Source organism: Anser brachyrhynchus (assembly GCF_964034855.1).
Source record: "Anser brachyrhynchus genome assembly, chromosome: 5".
NCBI lineage: Eukaryota > Metazoa > Chordata > Aves > Anseriformes > Anatidae > Anser > Anser brachyrhynchus.
Window position 1 is genome coordinate 58,532,662 of NC_137699.1, and position 6,141 is coordinate 58,538,802.

Genomic DNA, 6,141 nt, shown 5'->3' on the forward strand with positions numbered 1-6,141 from the left:
GGTACAGTGTTGTTTACTCTGAAAGGAATCTTTCAGTAATCTTTGCTAAAAAAATATCCAGAGACAATTCTGATCCTGTAGTGCTTATTGTATTACAAGTAAGACCATTTAGGCAATAAATGAGTCTTGATATTGAACCCTGATTCGTGGATTTTTACCTGGCTTCCCTGCTTTGCTTCCAGCCTTCTGCTTGCTGTTGTACATCAGTTGTCCCTTCCTTGAAGAGAATGTCCTGTCTGGAGTGGCGCCTGAGTCACAACAGTCAGGTGTTTCTGACTGTGGAGAGAAGGTTTTAAAACTAAAAAGGAATATGGTTGTAGTCATGTCGAGTGCAAATTAACACAGGAATCAGGCCCCGTTTGGAAATGAACCCTTAGAATTGCACCAAAGCCTATCACTTTCATGCAGATATGCTCTCAGCAAGGTTTCTCCCATTTCCACATTCACACAACTTCTGTCGAAAGATCATATGTGGGACTGCCATTTGGACTTTCATCAGCCAATAATTCAAACTCAACTTCAAGAAGAGGAACTGCTCAAAGAAATGATATAAAATATCCATTTAATTACTAGTAGGCACACGCAACTTACTCCTGTTTAAAGTGCAATCCTTACTGCAAAGTTGAGCTCAGTTCTTTTTGGGGCTTTACTCCCCAGGCTTTCATCATCCTCAGAGAGGCTTCAGGAATCCTCTGATTTTTGCTCGAGGACATCCACGGCTCCGCCTGGTCAGGCAGCAGGGGACAGAGTGTCTCACTTGCAGGGATACACAGTCTCCTGCTACAGGCCTGGAAAAACTGCTCATGCTTCCAAACAGAAGTCTACAGAGAATTAAATAGCCTAAAAGGCAGCCCTTCTGAAATAGTGTTGAAATAAAGAATGGCAACATGTCCAAAACACTGATTAAAGCTAAATTAACCTACATTAAACCTGAAATACGTATGGTAGCCTTCCTGTGGGTGTGAACCTGCTGAACCAGCAGCTGTGCAACAACATCTGAAGGACGTTCTGCAGGATCGGAAACTGCTCAGGGACAAGGTAAAAGCCTAGCAAGAAAACCAGGCCCTTCTCGGGGTCTGTGTGCTGTATGTCCGACCATAGCTGCCAGGTTAAGTACCACGAGCTGTGAAGATGCAGTGGCACAGGTGCCAGCCCACCCTAGCAACTGAGTGTTTGCCCAGGGATCTTAGACAGCTTGTCTGCTGGTGACTAACACCCTGGCAAGTCCTGCACTGCACTCTGTACTGCTATTGTAACCCCTGCCAGCTCGGTGAAACAAGAACACATCAGCTATCAGCTGCTGCAGTTGCTCAAATTCATGTCAGCACCGCTTCAGAGAGGTCTCAGCCTACCCAAGGTTCTTGGAGAGAGATCTGTTAGGGACTCACGAAGACTTCAGAGTGTGTGACACCAATACCTTGAGCACTGGGAGGTTTAGGACAGAAGTCCTGTAGCACCTGCTGCACACCTAAAAGGGTGAGAGGTTAGAATGGAGCAGCAGAGAGCGCTGTGTAAGCCCTACTAATCCTCACAGCAAGAGGTTAGGGGGTCTTCCTATCAGCTGCAGTCCCTGTACAACCACTACTACCCTTTGCTCTATACTTCCACAATCTGTGGGCCCATTCAGGGCTGGGTGGCATTTAGGCCACGCTGCGTTCAGTGCTGCACATTTGAAGGCATGTGAAACTCATTTCCAGGGACTTTTCAGTTTATGTTTATATTCCAGACATCTACTGGAATCATAGAAAAAAAATAGGTTGGAAATGGCTTCTGCTGGACTCTGCTGCAATCTTCTGCTCAGTGAAAGGGTGGGTTTCTCCAGGCCTCACCTAGCTGAGCTCTGAGTTCTTCCAAGATTAGAAATTGTATGCACTTTGTGGTGAACTTGCTCCAGTGCTTGACAGCCCCCACTATGAAGAACTTTCTTCCTTACGTCTATCTAAACCGCCTCCAGTCCAGTCCCAAGGATTTGTATATGTCCAGTTTATCTAAGTCACCCCAGCATGATCATCTTCCACTGTGGGTAGTATCTTTCTGGTCCAAACTCAGCCACTAGACATAGATAATGGGAGCAGACTGCACTAGTAAAGACAAAGAAAATACTGAGAACCTCAGACTTTTCTGTGTCCTTCATCACTAGATCACCTGCCCCATTCAGCAGTGGACCCACATTTTCTCGGTCTTCCTTTCACTACTAATATGCCCATAGAAACCCTTCCTGTTGCTCTTCATATTTGTACTGGTTTCAACTGTAGCCAAGTCTTGGCCTTCTTAATCCCGTTCTTACATACCTGGGTAGCTCTATACTGTTCCTTGATTGACTGTGTTTGTTTCCACCTCTTACATGTTTTATTTCTGTGTTGGAACTCAGTCGGTAGTTCTGTACACCCAAGCTGGTCTCATGCACTACCTGCTTAGCAGCAGCGTGGACCATAGGTGGGGTCTGAGGAGGCAGTTCTTGAAGACAGACTAACCCTCCATATCCTTTTACTCCTCACAGCAATGTGCCAAGGGATGTTGCTTATCAGTTCCCTGAACAAGCCAGTCTGCTCTCCTGAATCTCAGGGTCGTTGTTCTGCTACACACCTCTCTCCCCTTTCACACGATCTTAAATTCTGCCATTTCTAGGTCTCTCCATGGCTACCATTGACCATCACAACCCCTACCATTTCTTCCTTGCTTGTGAGTAGTGAATCCATCAGAACACCTTTCTACTCAGCCTGTCCAGCACCTGTATCAGGAAATCGTCCCCAACCTACTCCAGAAACCTGAATTACTTGTGCCCTACCGCTTCCTGCCCAGCAGATGTCACATTGGTTAATATCTCCCATAAAAGTCAGGGCTTGAAACTGTGACATTCTTCCACGTGTCTAAAGAGGTTTCATCTGTTTTGTCTTCCTGACTGTGTGATCTGCAGTAGATGCCTACCACAATGTTACCTGTGTTGGCCTTTCCTCTGATCCTGTCCCATAAACTTCTGACCAGCCCATCACACAGTCCATAGCAGAACTTCATGCATCTGAGCTGCTCCTGTCTGTGCAGAGCACAACTGTCTCACACATCTCACCTGCCTCCTTCCTAAAAAGCACATATCGCAGCCCTTCAGGTGTGAGAGCTCTTATAGCTTCTGAGTACAAAGGAGCAATGGGTGGGTCAATTCCCTGCCTATCCAGGTCTGCACTACTCTGTCTCCCAATCCAATCAATACAGAGATCTGGGCACTGTCTTAAGGTGACCTGCTACGAACACCTAAAATTAGATGTTGCTCATCCGTCTCTTGATTATTACACTGAAAAATGTTAATAGCAGCCTTTGGGCAAGTCTTTAATCCACAATCCCCACACATCCCATTACAGTCAGAAACACACCATGCACACCCTTCCAGGTTCAGCAGAAGGAATAACCACCCTCTTATAATGTAGTAAAGACAGTTGAACAGTGGAAGCCCTCTCCCAGAGATCTAGTTTCCATGGCAGGACTTGGCAAACTCAGGAACTGCTGTGCTTGCCCAGACGTGATCATGGCCGATGTGCCTGGGTTGGCTTGGTACAGGAGAGGGAAAAGTAAGGAGCAATGTAGAGAGGGACTCTCTTGAGGTCAGACTTGTCAGAACCAACAGTCTTGGGAATGTTGTACAGAAGCTATTCATTTTTGTTTGTTTCTACTGCATTCAAAGAAAGGGAAAAAAGACTCTGTGTTTATCTTTCTGTAAATAACACAGAACACACCAAGGAATAGACTGCATTCATATTATCACATCTCTTCCAAACAGAAAGGCTGCAACAGATGACAGTATATTTACAGCCTGTTCTTTCAACCTTTCTCATATGGAAGAAGAGCTAGGGTAAGAATATCTTCACATTCTGTGAATTGCAGTTTGTTTTATTTTTGCTGCAAGCTGTAAAAATCTCACTGCAAACATTTATACTGTAGTTTGAGCCACAAGAGCTGTAGCTGGTACATGGTGCTTCCAGATCAGTTTGTCTACAAGATGCAGGCTTCAGTCCTATCCAGTGCAGGAATACATACCACCACCATTTGGAAACCTTTCTTATGGAAATCCAGACTGACAACTTCTCTTCCTACTACAAATCACTGCCTGGTTCAGTTTCCAGTCTGACTGCTGCTCTCTTTCCCCCAGCACACCTGGAGGTAAAAAGGCATCACAAGCATCATGCCCATCCCCTGCTGAGGAGCACCTGAGGTGATGGTGTCAGCCCTCCATACCAAGGAGCTGCTATTGGTTCTCCTTGCCTGGTTGGTAGGTGCAGTTTGGCCTTGAGAGGGCAGGGAAGATGAGCAAACATGAGCAATGAGAAGCCTCTTTAGGGTTCTGTCAAGCATTCATGGACTGTTTTGTCTAGCTGAGAGGGAAAAGAAGGCAGACTGAAAAATATTCCCCACCTGCCCAAGGCAGAGGATCAGGAAACATGTTGGCATCTTTCACCACTGCAGTACCAGGCAACGAAAAGCCACATTTCCAAAGGCATGTGAGTGTTAGTCTCCTGATTTCATTGGAGCGTAACGCTGCTAAAATGTTTGTATGAATCCAAGCAAAAATGGACAGAATCTGTTATTTGCTAACCAAGTGCTGATTTTGGCATGTCTTTCTTGCACAGGAAAATGGGCAGGCTCAGACTGCCTGTTCCCTGTGTATCAGATGCTGTCCCTAACAGGACAAGACAAACAGGACAGAACCGGGGGGACCACAGACAAGGAACCTGCAAGAGCTCCAGGCCCTGCCATGCTCACAGAGAGCTTGCTGAGCCTTGTAGCCCTGCTGCTGTGTGAGTGCTGCCTTCATAGCTTACTGCTCCAAACCCCTCTGCAACGCAAGTAGAATGGACCTGAGCTACTTGGCTTCTTTCCATACCTCAAGACACCGTTAATGGTCACCCCACGTCTTGATGGCTCCCCTTGCTGCACTGCCATCGCTGTCTCAGGCCCGAAGCCTGAAACCAACAAAGGCAGAGTTTCCTTAATTAACCATTAGGCAGAATTTTTTTTCTCTGTCTCTTTTTCCATCTCTAAGTTGCGACATTTCCTGACAACTTGCTGCTTGGCATGAATTTCTACAACAGAGCAATATAACTTCTGAAAATAGACACTTATACTGGAAAGCCTGACACACCCTCAATGGAGCCTCTGAGTGGCAGAGCCATAATCAAAAGCCAGTCAAGACACTAGGCCATGCTAGCAGCACTCAATTAAAGCTCTGAGCAAATCAGCCCTAAGAGCAGAAAGTAAATGGGGGCTCAATAAATGCTGTTGCACAGAGCCCCCAGGCTCTTTTCATCACTCCAAGGCATTTAGTTTGTACTCTTCACAGTAACCCTAGCTTGGGCAAGTTATTCTGATATCGCTGGCATGTTCAGAACGCCTTTAAAAAGAAAAATTCATGGAAACGGCCAACTGCTGTGATTTCCCAATATGAAACTGCATGCAAAGCCTATGGAAATAAAAGCCGGTAGATGTATGATACACTTCTGAGCTCTGCCTCTCATTAACAAGGGTGGGTTTTCCAGAGTAAAATTCTCCAGGGCCAAATAACAGGAGACCGATAAATAAAGCTTGTCAAGTGCCCTTTCTGACTCACTCTCTCCTGCTGGAAGGATGACTCACTGTCATGTGTGAAAGGCTGCCAGGTCTTGCTTACATGCTGAAACAAGCATGGCTTGTCCGTGTTAGACGTACATTGCTTCAGAAGCAGCAGACACTCAACACCGAGAAGGCAGACCTGGAAAGGGCTCTGCTGACTAAAGGATCTGAACTTCAAGGTATTTCTCAATCCTTTCTGGAAAGTTCAAGGATGTTGTTAGATTACCACAGGAAGCATAGGCCCAAAGCCATGGCTGAGGGCTTGCCTTACTGTCACGGTGTCTTCAAACTTGAACTCACCAGGGCCATCAGATTTTACCCAGAGTGAGCCTGATGGCATGTTACAGGTGCAGGCAGAAGTAACTGAGCTGCCTTTTGTCCAAGGAAAAGAGCTTGCAAGAGCAGCCAGTCACTTGTTGTTCTCCATTTCATGGTGAGGAAGTATCCCAATGGGGCCACTCCCCTTAAGGAGACTGCGAGGAGCCTCCCCTGAACCTGGAAAGGGACAAGCATATCATGTTGAGCATCATCTCTCAGTCTGAG